General features: G+C 34.8%; 1 protein-coding gene and 1 long non-coding RNA gene across 3 annotated transcripts in view; both read left to right on the top strand.

The window, feature by feature from the left end:
* dgkb (diacylglycerol kinase, beta) overlaps positions 1 to 21,589 on the top strand; it is a 111,552-nt gene that overhangs the window by 63,872 nt on the left and 26,091 nt on the right. The window lies entirely within an intron of this gene.
* LOC137487770 (uncharacterized) lies at positions 6,325 to 9,370 on the top strand. The gene is made up of 6 exons (XR_015509719.2): positions 6,325 to 6,631; positions 7,459 to 7,542; positions 7,667 to 7,721; positions 7,821 to 7,896; positions 7,971 to 8,147; positions 8,485 to 9,370. It is a non-coding gene; the product is annotated as an uncharacterized LOC137487770 (long non-coding RNA).

Raw genomic sequence — 21,589 nt, 5'->3', positions numbered from 1 at the left:
TGAGAAAATGCAGTGTGTTTTCATAAATTGTGTTGTGAGAAAATGCAGTGTTTTGTAATTCGTTTGTGTTGTGAGAAAATGCAGCGTGTTTACATATATTGTTTGTGTTGTGAGAAAATGCAGTGTGTTTTTATAAATTGTGTTGTGAGAAAATGCAGTGTTTTGTAATTCGTTTGTGTTGTGAGAAAATGCAGCGCGTTTACTTATATTGTTTGTGTTGTGAGAAAATGCAGCGCGTTTACTTATATTGTTTGTGTTGTGAGAAAATGCAGCGCGTTTACTTATATTGTTTGTGTTGTGAGAAAATGCAGCGCGTTTACCTATATTGTTTGTGTTGTGAGAAAATGCAGCGCGTTTACATATATTGTTTGTGTTGTGAGAAAATGCAGTGTGTTTTCATAAATTGTGTTGTGAGAAAATGCAGTGTTTTGTAATTCGTTTGTGTTGTGAGAAAATGCAGCGCGTTTACTTATATTGTTTGTGTTGTGAGAAAATGCAGCGCGTTTACTTATATTGTTTGTGTTGTGAGAAAATGCAGCGCGTTTACCTATATTGTTTGTGTTGTGAGAAAATGCAGCGCGTTTACATATATTGTTTGTGTTGTGAGAAAATGCAGTGTGTTTTCATAAATTGTGTTGTGAGAAAATGCAGTGTTTTGTAATTCGTTTGTGTTGTGAGAAAATGCAGCGCGTTTACTTATATTGTTTGGGTTGTGAGAAAATGCACTGTGTATTCATAAATTGTTTTGTGTGTAAATGCAGCACGTTTTCGTAAATTGTTTGTGTTGTGAGAAAATGCGACGCATTTTATTAATTTGCTTGCGTTGTAGGAAAATCTTTTCTTAATTTGCTGGTGTTTTTTGTAATTGCACGTCTTTTCTTAAATTGGAGCACGCTAGCTTAATTCCTTCATGTTGTTCCAACACAAATCGATTGTGTGACACCCAGCATTTTTATAGTGTAAGAGAGAGACACATTTAAAAACTTCTTTCATAGTTTTTTTTTTGTAGACTTTTAAACTAATTCACGATTTCCTGTCATTAATGTTTGCAATGTAATCTTCTCCACATTCTCTTCAAATATGAAACTTATCATTTACCTGTAACTTTATTTTAACCATGTGATACCGACCAGTGATGAGCACTCGAGCTCTACCAAGTCATCTTTAAAACAGCCCATTATTCTATTATAATTATTCTCTCTTTAACCTTTCTTGGAGTCGGAGGGAGGCTGAACCATAGAGGGCCGTTTAGCGTAATGAGGGCCCTCATCAAAAAGCTATTGCAGGAGCAAAGACTGTTTGACCCACTGCTCTCTCCGTGTCACACACACACACACACACACACACACACACACACATGTAAGCCGTCCCAGCAGAGCCCTGGGCACCACCGCTATGCACACTGCTCCTCATTTGAAATCAAATCGCTGGTCTGACTGGGATGTCATCTTTAATTAATGAGCACTTCAGAGTGTAATTTATTGAGATCTCACCTGTGGCCCCGTCTCCATCCCTGCTGGACTTTCAGAGGCCTCCCAGATCCACCATCCACCTCCTCGTGTTCACACACCACATGGGTACAGAAATAACAGACGGAGACACCAGACGGCGACAGCACTTCACATAGCCTCTGGTACTAAGATGCATTTTCAGAAACCGGATCACAAGTGTATGAAGCTAAATGAGGTTTAAAATATTGTGAGCTTGTCCATTTTTGAACAGATCTTGAAGTAGTGTATGTAAGTAGTGTACATGATGTAAACATAGTAATGTAATGTAAAGTGTGCTTAAATGCAATCAGAGAGCCATAGAAACCTACACTGTAAAAATGCTGAGTTCAGCACAATTCCTTCCTGTTGTTCCAACACAAATAGATTATTGTTTTTTTTCAAATTTCAATAGAGTCTGGCTGCAGATTTGCACGCTCAGACTTGCACGCTCAGGCAACCGTGCTTCCTCTGCAAGTGACGTCATTTACAATCGCCACCCGTGTCCGCTTGCATGAAACGGTAATTTAACTTGAAGATGTCCCTGAGGCGGAAAAATCTCTGAGGTAACAGATTTCATGTTGTCGTGTTGTACAACACAAGTAGGCTAGTTAGAATTTTTTGACAAAGTCATCACTGGCAATGCAAACGAACTGGAAACTTACTTTTGGTTTACTTTTGTTGATTTCAAGCGACGTGACAGGTGCAGGTGTCGATTGTAAATGACGTCACTTGCATAGGAAGCGTGGGTGCCTGAGCGTGTAAGCCTGAAGATGCAAGTTTAACTCTGCAGCCAGACCCTTCTCACAAATTTAAGTGGAGTAAACATAAAACAATAAAATAGTTCTATAAAAATTAACAAGTGTGTTGACTTAGCTTAGTTTCACCAAAACTTTATATTTTTGAGAGTACTCTCTGCGTTTTGAATTAAAGGGGATCCTTATGGGATGTGTTGTCAGAAAACGCATCAAAACTAGGTATTCTTTGTTCTAAAGTACATGGATTTTTGAGATTCACCAATGCAAAAAGTGCATTGTACACATTACTTTCATAATGTAGATAAAATAATGTACTGTAATGTGTGGTTGAATGCATTCAGACAGCCATGGAAAACATACTCTCTGTCCTCTGAATTACATGATATCATTATGGGATGTATTGTCAGAAAATGCACAAACCAATATATTCGTACTTTGTTGCTTTGTACCAAAAACACATAGATTGCGAAAATGTAAGTTTCACTCATTCAAATGTGTAGTTTATATATATGTAAATAAATATAAACTACATATGTATATAATACTATATAAGTATATGTTACTTTGCCTGGAAAAAAAAATTAAATATATATATATAAATATATATATATATATATATATATATATATATATATATATATATATATATATATATATATATATATATATATATATATATATATATATATATATACATATAGTAATTCTTACTAAATATAATAAAAATGATTCTTGTTATTTTAGGACTGTAAGATCAATTCATGGGGATACAAACCACACAAATTCTGAGCATTTCTAAGATCAATCAGTAAGTAAAAGACAGACATCATGACAACATGCTTTTCATTAGTGGCTTTATTGGAAGACCCCATTGCGTTTGATTTGAGATTGATGGCCGTCGGCCAGATCCTCTGTGGTTTACTCTTGAGTTCATTCATGCTGTCGACGTGCCAGGACTTGCTGTCATCTGATTACCTGTGTTGCATCTCTTAGACTCAGTTGGCAGATGCCGGTCTCCATCTGCAGGGCCAGTGAGACATTCCCTCTGCCTACTGGAACTGAATTCCACAGGGAACCCCTTACTGTACAAGAGACTGAGAGTGTTTTACACGTGTATCATGAGCATCAGAGCTGTCGTTGGAGCTCATGTTTTAGGTGGCGATGTGCACTCACTGTAGTCTATGGCTAGCTTGTGGAGTCAGATAAATCCCATTGCTACTATAAAGGCCTGGTTCCCCTGCTGATTTCTCCTCAGCTTCACGGCAACCTCTTCAGTACCCAAAGCCTCATGTGGAGCCGGTGACTCCTGCAGGGCTGCCAGCTGTCAGGGATCCTCTCCTCCTTCACACTCTCCAACCATTAACCATCACCCTGAGTCAGGAGAAGCTACTTCACTCCAAAAGAGAAAAAAAAAAAAACACTCACACGACAGGCTTGGCTGAACATTCTTTTTATTGCAAAATGCACACGTGCTGAACTGAGCTTTGATTTTTAGGTTTTAGGGTTTAATTCTGTCAGGAAACACTTTATCAATAATTATCAATAATTTGTGTGTGTGTGTGTGTGTGTGTGTGTGTGTGTGTGTGTGTGTGTGTGTGTGTGTGTGTGTGTGTGTGTGTGTGTGTGTGTTTTGCATGGTGGAAAACTGTATTTAAATTATTTTTTGTAAAAACTGTGTAAATCTTTTATCCCCGCTGAAATTGTACCGTTTCTTTTTTGACACACTACCTAAATAGTGCTCAGCATCACAGACTCAAACCTGTAAATAACAATAAACAGCCATTGGGGAATAGTGTACAGTAGAAGAAACAGCATTTTTGAACGGTGGTGTGCGTTATCTAATTTGCCATAACATCATGACTACCCAACTACTTATTTAAAATAAGTTAAAACAACACAATTCTTAATTTTTTTGACAACTTAATTGTTTTACGTTTATTCCACTTAAATTTGCAAAAACAACTAAGTTAACAATCAATTTGTGTTGGCACAACATGAAGGAATTGTGTGGAAGCTATTTGTTTTCTTCAAAATCAGTAGACACTCTAAAAAGCGATTAGTTGAATTTACTTAAAATGTGAGTAAACCTGTTGCTTTTAAAGCGATTACTTGACTTATAATAAATTGAGTAAACCCATTGCCTTGAAATTATTAGGTAATGGCTGCTTCCACTGAGTGGTGCGGTACGGGTCGGTACTCTTTTATGGCCGTTTCCACTGTCGAAAGGTACCAAAAAGCAAACTGTACCATACCACTTTTTGAGTACCCTTTCCAAAGGGTACTTAGCATGACAAAAGGGTACCAAAAGACAGAGTTAGACACGCAGCTGAATGCTATTGGTTTACAGAGAAGCGTCACTAGCGTGTACACAAGTCAGGAGAATGAAAACAAAGGAAGTGCCGTTTTTCAATACACAGCCAAGACATTACATTGTAATACTATATACAGTTGAAGTCAGAACTATTAGCCTATTTTTTATTTTTATTTTTTTATTTTTATATATTTCCCATATTATGTTTAACAGAGCAAGAAAATTTTTACAGTATGTTTGAAAATACTTTTTCTTCTGGGGAAGGTCTTATTTATTTTATTTCTGCTAGAATAAAAGCAGTTTTAATTTTCTTTAACAAAATTTCAAGATCAAAATTATTAGCCCCTTTAAGCTATATATTTTTTCGATTGTCTACAGAACAAACCATCGTTATACAATAACTCGCCCAATTACCCTAACTTGCCTAGTTAACCTAATTAAGCCTTTAAATGTCACTTTAAGCTGTATAGAAGTGTCTTGAAAAAGATCTAGCAAAATATTATTTACTGTCATCATGGCAAAGATAAAATAAATCAGTTATTAAAAATGAGTTATTAAAACTATTATGTTTAGAAATGTGTTGAAGAAATCTTCTCTCCGTTAGAAATTAGGAAAAATAAATAAATGAGAGGGCTAATAATTCTGACTTCAACTGTACACATAATAACAAGCCATGGACAACTTGACCTCTAACAAACTTTGTCCCCTTGATAAACAGCCACAAAGCCAAGAAGAACAAAACCTGCCGTGTCCCGTTGTTGTTTTACGAGGCTATCTAAAGGCACAATAGGTTTCACTTAATCCAGAGAGCTTGCATGTGCATCTACTGTATATTTGAAATAACAAACTTCTTGAGCTGATGATAATAACGAGCGCATGATTATTGAAGTTTGGCTTACATCCTTTCAGAATCAGACAAACGTAAGAGTGAAGTGCGAAAAAACAAAGGAGAAGCCAGAAAAAACAAAGGAGCAAATGATTCTTTCAGCAACCTAAAACAGGAACAAACTGCCATGTTTAACTGTATTATCATCACCTTCTGGACTATTATGAACTCGAAATTATGAAATTATTTTCTTACAAGAGGTTGCATGTGCTGGTGAAGATTAAAGATGCAGATTAGAGGTTTACCATGTCTGCACTCTCAGAAAAAAAGGTACAATGAGGGTACAATTTTGTTCCTAGAGGGAACAAAATATAAAATTGTACCTTTAAAGGTCCCATATTGGTCCTTAGGGTACAATTTTGTACCCAAATGGGCTATAAAGGTACAAATGTCCAGATTTAGGTTTGAAAGGTACATTTTTGTACCTTTTATAGCACATTTGGATACAAAATTGTACCGTAAAGGACCAATTTGGCACCTTTAAAGGTACAATTATATATTTTGTTTCCCTATAGGAACAAAATTGTACCCTCAGCTCATGATAAGGTCAAGACACTATATAACACTAATTTAAATGTATTAATACTAAACATTAATAGTAAAATACATAATTTAAAAATATAATAAATAAATAAATTGATTGAATTAAATATTTTAATAATTAAATTTTTTTCATGTATTTAAATTTCTCAAAAATGTTAATAATTTAATTTATAATTGAATGTAATTTTAATCATTAAAAACGTAAATACTGGTCTTTGCTTACTGTTTAAGACCCTATAGTTTATGGGATGTAGAAAAAGAACCATGCAGAGTGACAGCATCTTCATACAGGTGGTGATGTTGCTGTCTCTTTAAGAATTTGGCTTGTTGAGACGTTATAGTAGTGTTTGTTACTGAGGCGGTCCGTCGAGTATGCTGGCTGTTTAAACAGAACGTCGCACGCTTTTCAAAGAAAAGTCTATTTTGGAGTCCACACTTTTCAGGTAAGAATGTATTAAAGATATTTTTAGTCTAATTTTTACATGTGAAGCCGTGTTCTGTTGATTTTGTCTGACTCTCGGGTCTCGGCTTTCCCCCGCTTTAAGGGCTGGCCTGCAGGATGGGGTTTGCTAAGATGTCTGCAGCTTATTAAAGAAGTTAATACAATGTGATATCGAAGTCACCGAGGGACATAACGTTATAGACGGTGAGTACTATATGCTGTTAGTTTTCTCGGTGTAAAAGTTCCCTTTGTCGCCTTCGTTACGTATTCGCGCCTTATATCTTACGTTACGTTAACGTTACTGCTTTATTAATAAGTGTTGCCACAGCGGAATATAATCGCAACCCAATTAGCAAAATACACTCGGGCCAGCTGCGGCGGCAGAAGCGAGCCGACGCTGCCGTATCCGTGCACCGGAATCGGGCCGTGACCCGTGAGTAATGTGCGGTGTGGCCCGGAGCTCGCGCGACTAACGTAAAGTCTTCATTTACCTTGATATAAAACCTTTTGTTATTAATAATGGAAATTTGTAATTATCGATAATGTTTTATATTTGGAGGCCGTTTTTCTAGCCACGGTTGACCGCTGAAATGTTATTTTAGATGGTTATATAAGTTACACCGCCATTTTGTGAAGAAAAATCACAATTTTGTCACCGACAAAGCGACTGATTATTTAAACGTGGCTAGTTACAAACGTGGCGTGTGTATGCTTGTACATATCTTCGTTTCAGTGTCTAAGTTACATTAATGTTGAGGAGTGTCCACAAACTCTCATGTCCAGAATTGTTGGTGCTTTACTATCGTTTAACGTTATACTTATGTTAATGTAGAATTATTAACATACCATGTTGTATTAATCGACGTTTTAAGTTATACTTTGTTCTTTAATGTAATAATTTGTCTCATCTGTTCTGAAACTGGTACCTTGAGCTATTTTACCTTTTTTATTAATATCTCAAAATAAGTAAATAGTTATTGCTTTATCTTATTGCTTTCCAGAAGTTTTTGAAGTTTCCAATTGTCTTTCAGGACAAGATTGAACAACATAATGCAGCCTAACAGCATCAGACCAATGAAGGCATGTCATATGAAAGCATGGCTCAGTTACAAGATGTAAGTATGTCTCATTATCTATATATACCATGGTTTTAATGGCTTACATACTGTTTTAAATTTTTAGGTTTTTACTTACAAACAACAATAAATGTACACCCACGTGTTTAAAATTATTTTCTAGGTTTTCATCGAAAGATGAGAGATCAACTGAAGAATGCTATGGACCTGACTCTAAGGTACTCTTTCTAAACTTTCTCCACTTGATTAATATTATTAAATTCTAGCTTTGTATGGATTCCTTCATATTTGTTTGTATGCCACGTCTTATGTTCCAGGAATTGATTTTAAAGCAGCACTTCTCATGTTGCCAGCCTTGTTAAGCGAGACACTTCAACATTTCGTTGTGCTCAGGTGTGTATGCTGTTTTCTGTTTAGTATATGCTGTGATAAATGCATTTTATAATGCTTGATATTCTTTATATTAGGATGATGCAGTGGGTAGTGCTGTCACCTTACAGCAAGAAGGTCGCTGGTTCGAGCCGCGGCTGGGTCAGTTGGCATTTGTGTGAGGAGTTTGCATATTCTTCCAGTGTTCGTGAGGGTTTCCTCCAAGTGCTCCGGTTTCCCCACAAGTATAAAGACATGCGCTATAGCTGAATTTGGTAAGCTTATTTGTCTGTAATGTATAAATGTGTGTGTGAATAAGTGTGTCTGGATGTTTCTTAATACTGGGTTGTAGCTAGAAGGGCATCTGCTGCATAAAACATATGCTGGATAAGTTGGTGGTTCATTCCACTGTGGCGACCCCAGATTAATAAAGGGACTAAGCCGAAAAGAAATTGAATGAATGAATGAAATTTATATTAGTCTTTTAATCTGTGATACTTTTTTTTTTTAATCAGTGAATATTAATTATTTTACTTTCTATGCATGTTGATTTTCTCTTCATCAGTGATAGAGTGACTGATATTAATGTAATTATTGCTTTGTCATTTACAGTGAATCATCTTCACCACATCCAACAATTCAAGTACAGGAGGAGGCCACCGACTGGACAACTGTGTTAACAAGACGAGTCATGGCAGTCTTCAGAGTTGATGGGATTGCGATTGGCCGGGCTAATGATGTGGACGAATATACATTTTTGACATATCCATCTTATTAGAAGAACACCTTGATGTTTCTGCAGTGGAATGTTTTGAGTGGACGGTGACGAGCCTCGATCTACTCCAGTTACCAAAGTGATCAACCTTGTTTTTTGTTTCTCTACATGCTCTTGGGATAATCACAATCATCAAGTTAATCCAGCACACTGCTCTCATTCATGCATAAAGCACATTTTTAAATAACTTGTGGTCCTAATGACTATCAAAGAACATTTTCCAGTTATGAGTGCTTTACATGTCGTGTTTATCAAAAGCATAAACACATATTGTGTTACAACAAATTACAACTCCACTTGAGGATGATGAGGAGTAATCTACTGATGTTGAGGAAGAGGCTACTAATGTATTTGGTTTTCTGCACTGTTGAAGCAATTTATAGAGAAACATTGCCTTCATTCTGAAATTCAGAGAAAATGTTGATGACAAATTATTTATGATGACCGAGTATTCTGACTAAAGACAAATACTTTGGACTTTATAAAGTGCAGTACTTGTTGTAGCCTGTGTAATGTGTTTATAAATCTTAAACAGTATTCTTGTGGTCTTTGTATTAAGTGTAGATTATTTAGTTTTTATTTGTTATCAAAATTGTTCTTTTTACTGTTTTACATGTCTGCTTTATACTTGCTGTGTAATTTTATTTCTTAACACATTCAGTTGTGAGTTGTAATGAAATATTTCTACATTAGTAAATAAAAATGGACATCTGTGAACCAAAATATTTTATTTATTTATTTGTGCATGCTGTCACCAAAGGATCAAAATGCCTGGGTCAGTACCCTGAAAATACTATATAATATAAAAAGGTACATTTTTGTACCTTCAGTGTCTAGGGTACAAAATTGTCCCTTAAAGGGTACAAATGTAGAAGGTACAATTTTGTACCTTTAAATAGAGGTACAAATTTGTACCCTTAAGGGTACCACCCCAGTGACGGGCCATTTGTACCCCAAAAGGTACAATTTTGTACCTTTTTTTCTGAGAGTGTGTGGGCTACATGATGTGTGATGTTTTTGAACCTAAATAAGGACTAAATGTATGCTGTGTGTAGTTTTTCTGTAATTGGTAACATATCGGAGACTGTAAGGGTCTGTATGTGTTCATATATGTTGCATTAATGAAATGAATGCCAGAATGAAAGTGAAAGTGCCAAACCTCAGTTAAAGTCGACAAATTAATAATGAAACCGAAATTGCATGAAACTCTGGAGGAAATGCCGACAGCGCGGTGACATGATGACATTAATCGAATTATGTGCTATAACATGTAAAACTGGATCATGAAAGAAGCATTCAAAAAGCAACTCGAGTAAACGCCAAAATTTTATTATTGTCTTAATTAAATTAAGGCAAATAATTTGATTACTGATGTCCATGTAAACGTAATCATTCCCTACATTGACCACAAATTAAAGATGAAACAGCGGAAATTACATAAACTCCGGAGAAAATGCGGATAGTGCGGTGACGCAATGACGTTAATCGAATTATGTGCTAAAACATGTAGAACAGGACCATGAAAGAAACACTCAAAAAGCTTTCACTTGGAATTATGGAATCATGATTTATCAGACCAGGGCCACTTTCATTACACCATTAGTCCAATCTTCATGATCTTGGATCCAATTCATGGATTGTGAGTACAGTTACAATGAGGGTCTGTATAAGCTGTAGGCTTTACAGGGTTTTATGCAAAAGTTTATGATGTACTGTGTGTTGTGACACATTAACCTGGTCACCACTGTTGTAGCTGCTGGTGATTTGCTGTACTGTGGCTCTGCAGTCACAGTGAATAATGGTGAAATTTAGGGATGGTTCACTAAAAAAAGAAATCTGTCACCCTTCACAAAAAAAAAAATAATAAAAAAAAAATAAGTGTCTTCAGTTGAACACAAAAAAATGTAATTTAAAGAATGCTGGTTGATGGTACCCATTGACCTCTATAGTAATTTCTTTCATACAGTGGAAGTCAATGGTACCAAATGTCTTTTTTTGGATTAATGTTTTGGGTGAACCATTCCTTTAACAGAGCTTAATATTAAAATAATAAATTGGCCTGCCCAGTGTCACAATCTAAACCTGATTGAAATCCCTGGAAAGACATTTATGACAAGGAAACGAACTACACCGACTGAAGATAGAATCACAGCAGATTGGTAAGAGAGGATAGTGATAGCCTGTGACCGCAGATGTGCATCAAAACAAGGGCCTGTATTTCATAGCCATTCCGCTGTAATCTTCAAACATTTTACTTGTGGTCTTTCATTGTGCTTCAATCAATGATGTTCTCTAATTTCTCTAATCACTTTTTTTGTGTCTGTTCTACTAGCATGGATTAGACACAACTAAAATCGCTTTAAATTTTGAACTTGATTTTACTCAGAAACTTTTTTTTCTTGAACAGCAAACGCATCTCTTCCTCTTTCTCTCTCGCTCTTCTCTCTCTTCTTGTAGTGTCATGTTCTACAAACCAGTGCATCAGAGCCGTCCTGACAGAGGTAGTTATATCAATGTGATATTTATCACCTCAGATAAAGAAGAAATTAGTGTGAGAATGAGGTCGTACATCACTGCAGGTTAGATTAGGTGTCAAAGGAAAAATCAATGACGAGACCGTGTTTGCCTTCCTCAGACGCAGCAGAAAGTCGCCTCAGGTCGACAAGCGCCAGTGTGACTCTTTGCCTCCAGTTCACATTCAGCGAACACACATAATAGACTATACAGCCAGGTCTGGAGTTTGGCATCAGTTAGATTCTTTTTAAGCGAAGCCTATTCTGCTTGCAGAGGCTGCATTTAAGTGATCAAAAATACAGTAGAAATTGTAAAATAGTGAAATATTTTTGCAATTTAAAATAATTTTTTAGAAATGAATTTATTTCTGTGATGAAAGCTTTACAGCAATATCACTCCAGTTTTTATTGCACACAATCTTTCAGAAATCATTATAATGTAATGATCTGTTGTTCTCTTATAATAAATTATTATTGGTACTTAATTATTAATAAAGGTTTATACATACAGTATTTTTCCTGGAATGAACCACTTACTTATCCAGCATATGTTTTACCAGCAGATGCCGTTCCAGCAGCAACCCAGCACTGGGAAACATCCATACACCTTACATTCACACACAAACACTACGGCCAATTAAGCTCATTCAATTCACCTATAGGCACATATATTTAGACTGTGGGGGAAACTGGATCACACGAAAAAAAAAAAAAATTATTAACAATTGTAGAGTAATAAAACTGAATATCATATGCCATCAAAATTGTTTTGAATTTGAATTTATTCACTTGAATTTAATAATTTCTTAACTTAAATATTAAACATCTGAAATTTAAGTCTACTTCTTGAGTCCAATCTGAATTTTACGATCTGGATTTCTGGTTTTGATTATAGTAATGTTGAATTTGATGTTCTGAATTTCTTCATCTTGAAAACTTGAGGCTTTGTTTTTATAAACTGAATATATGCAGTCTACAAATTCAAAACCAAAAAATCTGAAGTTTAACCATAAATACGTCTGTAAAAATCTGATCAGTTGTCTTAAATTTTAGTTGTAAACTCTGCTGCTATTTGGGGATTTCCGCCTGGATTTTGCCTACCCAAATTTAAAAGCTTCCCAATTCCACATGCAGAGGTGTAAATGCAAAATTTTGATATCATTTTAAAGAAAACCCTTTGAATTTTCATAAAAAACTATTAAAAGTGTTTAAAATATCTGTATATGTTGTCTGTGTTATAATAAACACCTATTAAAACAGGCGCTTTTTAAATTTTTTTTTTATAAACTCAAATTTGAAAGTGTGCCTTTCAGGTGCTGTGTGGTCTAGCGTGCTGTAATTAATTTTGGTGGTTCCTGCACATGTCTGTAATCATAAGAAAAAAGAAAAAGCTCTCTACCATAATCTATGCAAAAGTTATTGCATTCCAACTGATGAGAGGTGCTGTACAAGCCACAGAGACCGATCCTTGTTTACATATTTCACTATTCTTTTGTTTGATCAAACATAATTCACTGTGTTTGGACCACATCAGACATATAAAAGGATTACTTATGCACATCACCTCAAAAACAGAGGAGAAATGGCCCTGAAGGGCACAGCATAAGCTAAGAGATGACAGCTGTCTGTGCTATCTGGGGCTGCTTATGGATCATAAATGTATTGTTTACATTTCTGCGCCATGGAAACACCACAATTCATTCAACAACTTCAGTATTCAAATTCAGTAAAAAGAATGCTAGAACTGTATGATCACCGACAAGAGCTTTCATTTGAGCTATAACTTGTACATGTGTCATATAAAAAAAATATGAAAATGAATCAATGTAAAATACCTTGCTCGGGTATCCAAAATACTGTGTATTTAAGTGTAAATAACTTTTATACAGTAGAATAAAAACCAAAGTGATGCATATGTGCATAAAATATAGATTCTACACTTTCAAACGACACCACTTACGGGGGTCTGGTGCAACGCTAGCCCTTGCATGGGTCGATGATGTCACGAACCCGGTACCGGGTCCGCAGAGTTTAAGTGGTTTTAATATTCAAGTTATAACTCTCAGATTTTACTTAATTATTTAAAATAATAAACTCAAGTTCAAAACAATTTTAATGGCATTTAAAATTAGTTTACTTAAATTACAGTGGTTTATAGTTAAAATGACAACATTCATTAGAAATAATATATATAACATTATAAGGGTCTATAAAATGTTTATTTTCAATGTGTGTAAATTTTTATTTTCAATAAAATCTCTATAAGGCAAGTCATTTCACTCAGCGCCCATCTTTGAAATGCTTCTCGGGCAGTTACTCAGACATTTTGTCAGAATGGGGAAACATCAAATTCTCCAAAATTGCTTCCCAAGCTTATGATTAGATTTCATATTAGGAATCCCCAATAAAATTAAACAACAGCTATCTCTTTAGTTTCATTTCTAAAAGTTTGGGTCACACAAAATCTGCAGAAATGTATGTCTGGTTCAAGCCCCTCCCCTGGAGACTCGTCAGCCTATATCACTGATTGGCTCCTGTACTAGAAGGCGGGGCTTCATTCGCCACAATTTTCCCCTTTCGAAAATATACAAGTGACATGTCTTGTGTATTCCATAGTCTTTGTTTGAATGCATCCATGATTTTAAGTAAACACATTTTCAATTTTAAATATCATGATAATTTAGCCTTAAATTATAGGAATGAATAAAATTTTAATACAGTCAATAAAATTCGATGATATTTCTCAATGTAACTTTGATCAAATAAGTGCACATTCAACAAAACTTTTTTTTCACTGATCCCAACCTTTTGACCGCTAGCACTTTAGAGACCTTGAGACCTTGTTTTCCACCTATTTCAGCGTAAGAATAGTCCTGAATTTCAGCTCGACGACTCCTCAAGTGTGTGTTTTTTTTTTCCAGTGTTTGGTGCAGCTGTGACCCCGTCTATCAGCCCCGCTTGTGTGCATCGGTGAAAGGGAACTGAACAGATGGGAATCCGATTGAAGAGATGAGATGCTCCTAATTACCTAATGAGCAAAGGGATCGGCTTGATTTGTCGCTTTAGCACTCTTGTTAGGTTAAGTGGAGGGAATCGACTAAGGAGCCATCGTGGCTCAATCTATTCTGATCTTTTGCTTGAATTTCTGCAGTACTACTCAGAGAGAAAAGACACATTGAGATCTACAGCATGCTTGAGGAAACTTCTACTGTTCAACATGTTAACAGCTTTGTTTAATTGTTTCTTCATTGCTATCATCTTTGCCTGAGCCTTATATATTTTAAATTTATTACAGTTTTAATTTTTATTTTAATTAAGTTTTTTGTTAGATTAAATTTTATGTATTAATTTGTTTGTTATTTTTGTTTTATTATTTTTTGTTTATGATTTTTGTTTGTTTGTTACTTTGTTTTATTTTAACCTATTTCTATTTTTTATTTGAATGATTTTTTTACTTAATGTAAGCTTAATTAATTTTTTATTTATTTATTTTATTTTTTTAGTTTATAAGTTTTTGTTACTTGATTAATATTTTTTTAATTTTAGTGATTTTTTGTCATATAATTTTAATTAATTATTTAATTAATTTATTTATTTTTTGTTTGTTGCATTTTGTTTTTTACTCTTCTAATCTATTTTTCATTTTAATGATTTTGTTTATTTAATGTAATTCTTATTTATTTATTTTATTTTTGTTTATGATTTTTATTTGTTTGTTTATTACTGTATTTTGTTTTCTAACCTTCTTACAATTTAATTTATTTTTTTATTTTAATGATTTTTATTTCTTCATTCATTCATTTTCTTTTCGGCCACCCGCTTTGAATGTTATTACTCGATTGAATGGTCGTTATCAGCTGATAGATATGGGTCAGTAGGGGGCTTCTTTGCCTACTAGTAGGCTCAGATGGCTGTTATCATCCATCCACATGGTAAATCAGCTATACTAATAGAGAAGACTCCAGATCCAGATCTGTTTTTACATTACTGTACACAGTTAATTCATGTGATCTATAGCTGATAAACCATGTGGATGAATGGACTACCTGTAGGCACAGAAGGCATCTACTGGCCCATACCTTTCAGCTAGTAACCATTGATAACGAGCATTCAATTGAGTGATAACATTCGAATCAGCTTTCTCTGCTTAGTCCCGTTATTAATCAGGGGGTGTCACAGTGGAATGAACCAAAAATTCGTCCAGCATAGGTTTTATGCAGCAGATGCCCTTTTTACAGTTTTCCAGCACTGGAAAACATCCATACACTCTTGCATTAATAAAAATTACACACATACACTACAGCCAATTTAGTTTTTATTAACCCACTTACAGTGTAGTGCATGTCTTTGGACTGTGAGGGAAACCAGAGCACCCGGAGGAAACCCAAGCGAACACAGGGAGAACATGCAAACTCCACACAGAAATGCTCAAATAGGCCTCAAACCAGCGACCTTTTTACTGTGAGGCGACAAATGCCAACCACTGAACCACCATATCAACCTTAATGATTTTCTCTTTAATGTAATCTAAATTTATTTATTTGTGTGTGTGTGTTTGTCTGTGCTTGTGTTTTTGTCTGTCTGTCTATGTATTTGTGTGCTTGTTTTTTATTTAATGTAATTTTTATTTATTTATTTATTTGTCTGTCTATGATTTTTTCATTTTTTATTACTGTATTTTGTACCTTCTAACTATTTTTTATAGTTTTGACTTTTATGTATTTTTAATTATTAGTTCATGTAATTTTAATTCATTACTCAATGCATTTTATTTATTTATTTATTTCCCAGTTCTGGGTTGTGGCTGCGTAAAACATATGCTGGAATAGTTGCCGGTTCATTTTGTTGTAGTGACCCCTGATAAATAATGTCTGTCTGTCTGTCTGTCTGTTTGTTTGTGCTTGTGTTTTTGTCTGTCTGTCTGTGTGTTTGTGAGTGTGCTTGTTTTTATATTTTAATGTAATTTTTGTTTATTTATTTTATTTTTGTTTACCATAATTTTTTGTTACTGTATTTTGTTTTCTAACCTTTTAACAATTTTTAACTTTAATGATTTTTAATTTAATGTAATTTTTATTTATTTATTATTAATTACTGGGCAGCATGGTGCCGTAATGGGTAGCACAATCGCTTCACAGCAAGAAGGTTGCTGGTTCGAGCCTCGGCTGTGTCCGTTGGCATTTCTGTGTGGAGTTTGCATGTTCTTCAAGTGTTCTCGTGGGTTTCCTCCGGGTGCTCCTGTTTCCCCCAAAGACATGCAGTTTAGTTGAATTGGATAAGCTAAATTGTCCGTAGTATATGTGTGTGTGTGTGTGCGTGCGCGTGCGTGCGTGCGTGCGTGCGTGCGTGTATGTTTCTCAGTGATAAGTTGCAGCTTGAAGGGCATGCGCTGTGTAAAAACATATGCTGGATAAGTTGGTGGTTCATTCCACTGTGGTGACCCCAGATTAGTAAAGGGACCAAGCCGACAAGAAAATTAAAAAATTAATTATTCTATAAATTATTCCTTTATATTTCGTTTGTTTTTGTTTGTTTGTTGGTTCGTTGCTGTATTTTGTATTCTAACCTTCTAACTATTTTAATTTATTCATTAATTTAAGTTGATTTCCTTTATGTATTATTTACTAATTTGGTTTTTTTAAATCAATAAATAATCTATGTTTGTATTATGCGTTAAAAAACAACAACATTATATTGATTTAAAACCAAATTCTCTTACTATAAAACAAACCATCTGCAACCGATCCAGTCAAAAAAAAACTCCTAATACCCCGACACTAAGAGTCAGCGGTGACCATAAAGCTTCTCCTTCAGGACTTCTGCTGTCTTGTAACCATCTCTCGACATTCTGCTCTGGCTTTAAATGCAGCTTTTAATTAGCAGCTGTTAATTATCAGTCCTGCAGTTCCTCAACTCATAACGAACATAAAGGTCCATATGTTAATCCAGACATCCGGCATGTCCTGAATCTGTGATAAAATCTGAAGTCATCAGAAGTGTGTGTGTGGGTGTGTGTGAGAGAGAGTTTGTGTTTGTATGTCTGTGTGTGTTACTGTGTGAGTTTAAATGTGTGTTTGTGCGAGTGTGTGCCTACTTGAGTGTGTGTATGTGTGTACATGCATCTGTCTGTGTGTATGTTTCAGTGTGAATGTGCATGTGTGTCTGTTAGTTTGTCTGTGTGCATGTGCCTACACCAGTGTGTGTGTTTGTGTGCGATTCTGTGTATATGTGAGTTTGTGTCTGTCCTCAAAGGGTATGTGTAGTACGCCTTTTGTCTAAGTGTGCATGCCCTTGTGTGTGTATATGTGTGTAATGTGCTCTTTGAGGTGTGTGTTAGTACATATGGAGGGCGATCTCAGTGTGTTTTCCTCATCTGTTCTGCTGTATATTGACCATGTTGCACATTATAAATCAAAGGCGCTGAGCTTCTCCAGCAAGTGGCTAATGAAAGCTCATTTTTAACATCGCTAAATGGTCCTGACAAAAAGTCTAATGAGGAAATCAATAATTCAGCGATTGTTGTCCTGCTTATACTAATAGATCCAGGTTGTTGGGGCCGAGATCCAGCATAGAGGGGGCCATTTTTTATTGCGCCGTTTCCGCACATCAGCGGGTTTTCAAAGGATTTTTCCCTCCTGATGGATAATCTGTTGTGGATTTGCGACTGGTGCCAGGATTTCGGTCGGATTCAGGTTATGGGCATTAAGAAGTGCAGCTGCCATTAATATAAATTTAATCCATTCTGTGTGAAATTATCGGTGAAAATGACTGTCACCTCGCTTTTAATTACAGAAGCACTGATTGATGTTGGAGAGAAGCTTTCAAACAGCCTTTCTGTGTTTTTCTGTTGTTGTAGCAGTGTTTGTTTGCTTTTTCAATCTAAAAAATTACCAGCAAACACTCTCTGTATACTGGGCTTCACTTTCACAACAAGTTACTTTTTTTGTTATTGTTTTAAGCTCTTGGCAACTTCTGTGGCCAAAAAAATATACAGTTGAAGTCAGACTTATTAGCCCTCCTGAATTATTAGGCCCCTGTATATATTTTTCCCCAATAATGGAGAGATTTTTCAACACATTTCAAAACATAATAGTTTTAATAACTCAATTCTAAAAACTGATTTATTTAATCTTTGCTATGATGACAGTAAATAATATTTGACTAAGACACTTCTATACAACTTAAATTGACATTTAAAGGCTTAACTAGGTTAACTAGGCGGGTTAGGGTAATTAGGCAAGTAATTGTATAACAATGGTTTGTTCTTTAGACTATTGAAAAATATATAGCTTAAATAGGCTAGTGATATTGACATTTAGGTGTTTTTTTTTAATTAAAAACTGCTTTTATTCTAGCCTAAATAAAACAAATAAGACTTTCTCCAGAAGAAAAAATATTATCAGACATACTGTGAAAATTTCCTTGCTCCGTTAAACATCATTTAGGAAATATTTTACAAAGATAAAACATTTAAAGCGAATACATCTGACTGCAACTGTGTACATTTCATTTTAGTTTGTTTTGCTTAATTTTAACACGTTTGTTTATTTATTAATTGGTTCATTTTAGTTGGTTTTTCATGTGTTTTATTCGTTTTAATTTATGTATTTTATATGTTTTAGTCACATTTTTTAAATATATTCACTTTCACACAATACATTGTCAAAATTTAAATATATTATTGTATTATTTTATTCAGGTATTTAATTTTAGTATAAATACATTTAATAGACCCTTTTCACACTTTCAGTTTCTCAGTGGCGGAAGTCGTCATAGTTGGGAAAACTTAGAGCGTAACTTACTGCAGTAAATTAAAGAATACAGCAAATAATTTTATTTGCTCAAAATAATAAAAGAAAAACTCCATGATGATGTTATTAAAACTTTCAGAAAGAAAGAAAAAATTGTGTGGAACTGATGACAGCAACCAAAAGAGAGAATAACATCAAATTTACTGTCCTGTCCCATAGACGCTGCATTAGAAACCCCTCGTACAAGCGCTACAGTAATTAGTTTCTTGTAATTTGAAGCAAAGATGATATAATACATACATAAATAGTATGGATGCAACAATGCAGTTAGCCCAGGGTTCAATACATACCTCGGTTTTTTAACACGGTTTTCGGTTCGGTTCTCATGGCTTGGCGCGTGTTTTTTTTTTTTTTTATATAGGCATAAGGAGCAGTAAGAGGTTAAGGAGAAAAAAATAAAAACGATTTATTGCAGTACTCATTTTGTTTTACTTAAAAGCCAAGAAATGTACACTAGTTGCTAGTGTAATGTATATAAAAAATTAACACTGAAATCTCACAGCTGCTGGTAGTCCATGTACAACACATAAAATCCTACATTTTGAAAATAAACATACATGTGAAGTTAATAAATATAAATTGACCATTTCAAATAAAAATATTTGTACTTAAGTAAACATAAATAAACCATCTTAATTATCTTGGTGCTGAAAAAATGCAAGACTGTAGTCTGTGGCGTGGATCGAGTGCTTTTATAAAATTACAAAAGCCTGCATCTCCAATCACCGAAAACGGCTGCAAATCTTTAGCAATAATCACCCGCACTGCCTTTGTTATTTTTATGTGTCTCTCGGAACCAGTTGGGTATGTTTGCTTGAAAGATTCAGCAAGGGATTGCTGGTATTTGGAGGACTTTATTATCTTCTCTGCTATCCTGCCTTCAGACAGTGATATTGCTGGGTGATGGTGCTGCAGATGTTTGCACACAGTTATTTTTTGTTCACCGTTTTTTCTTTTATTGGCAATATTCTTACTGGCAAAACCAAAATGTTCTCACACCGCAGATTTGAAAGATGCCAGCACTTTCTCGTACTGTTGCCTCACTTCGCCGGCGCTTCCTTGTGTTGTTGCCTCACTTCGCCGGCGCTTCCTTGTGTTGTTGCCTCACTTCACCGCCGCTCGCCATATATATATATATATATATATATATATACAGTTGAAGTCAGAATTATTAGCCCCCTTTTGATTTTCTTTTTCTTTTTTAAATATTTCCCAAAAGATGTTTGACAGAGCAAGGAAATTTTCACAGTATGTCTGATAATATTTTTTCTTCTAGAAAAAGTCTTATTTGTTTTATTTTAGCTAGAATAAAAGCAGTTTTGAATTTTTTAAAAACTATTTTTGGGACAAAATTATTAGCCCCTTTACGCTAATTTTTTTTCGATAGTCTACAGAACAAACCATCGTTATAGAATAACTTGCCTAATTATCCTAACCTGCCTAGTTCACCTTATTAACCTAGTTAAGCCTTTAAATGTCACTTTAAGCTGTACAGAAGTGTCTTGAAAAATATCAAGTAAAATATTATTTACTGTCATCATGGCAAAGATAAAATAAATCAGTTATAGGAAATAGGTTTTTAAAACTATTATGCTTAGAAATGTGCTGAAACAATCTTCCATCCCTTAAACAGAAATTGGGAAAAAAAATAAACAGGGGCGCTAATAATTCAGTAGGGCTAATAATTCTGACTTCAACTGTATATATATATAGTCCTTTGTTTGTTGTGATAGTTTTTTTCTATTTAATTTATTAGTTTACTTACATTTTTATTTATTAATTATATATTATATTATTTACTTTTTATAATTCATATGTTGATTTCAATAAAAAGCAATGCTTTATTTTAGTGTCATATTACAGGATAAATTACACAGTGCACATTGCTTGTTGTTTTGCACATTGTTTTGTAAAAGCAGTACATTTTCATAATTGCATGCAATTAACACTAAACCAAACTAATCTTAACCCTAATTCTATCATATGTTGCTAACTAATACAGCAAAGCATTCACATCTTTAATTGCTCTGTAAAGCTGAAATGTTATACTTCAAATAGTGTAACTATATAAATCTGTCAGTCTATCTGTGTTTGGTTCTGCTGCAGCAGGTTCAGGTGTGTGTGTGTGTGTGTGTCTGCGGTAATGAAAACAGATGGTGGTTTGTTGGACTGAGGTCACTGCTCATGATCCTGGTCCCAAAGAGCCCGTGTGTGGGGTGTGGAACAGGGGTCCGCTCTTAATTGAAGGGCTAGCTAGATTACCCTCTTTGAACCCTCGCTGGGCTCTGTGGTGGTAGGGGTCTGCGCCATGTGCCTCAGTTTTTGAGTAGCCCTGCATATCACTTTCATGCCAAGATGCAGACCAGACATTGATCGTGGGTTGAGGTTATGCATTATTCTAAAACATTAAAAGAGGTCATGAACCGGCTTCTTTGTTTATTTTGTATTGTTCTTTGACGTGTTTGAATTTCTTTCTTTTGTTGAAATATGATATTTTGAAGAATTGCAAGCATTTAACACTGAAAAAAAGCACATAATCTGTTCCTGAAGAAATTACAGTAGTTTATGGTGGTGTTTTGTCAGGACTGTTTCTAAAACCATAATAGCATTTGCTTATA

Source organism: Danio rerio, chromosome 15, assembly GCF_052040795.2.
Source record: "Danio rerio strain M-AB ecotype USA chromosome 15, GRCz13ab, whole genome shotgun sequence".
In the NCBI taxonomy this organism is placed as follows: Eukaryota; Metazoa; Chordata; class Actinopteri; order Cypriniformes; family Danionidae; genus Danio; species Danio rerio.
Note: the sequence above shows the minus strand (reverse complement) of the source record. Positions and strands in the feature narration are given on the sequence as shown.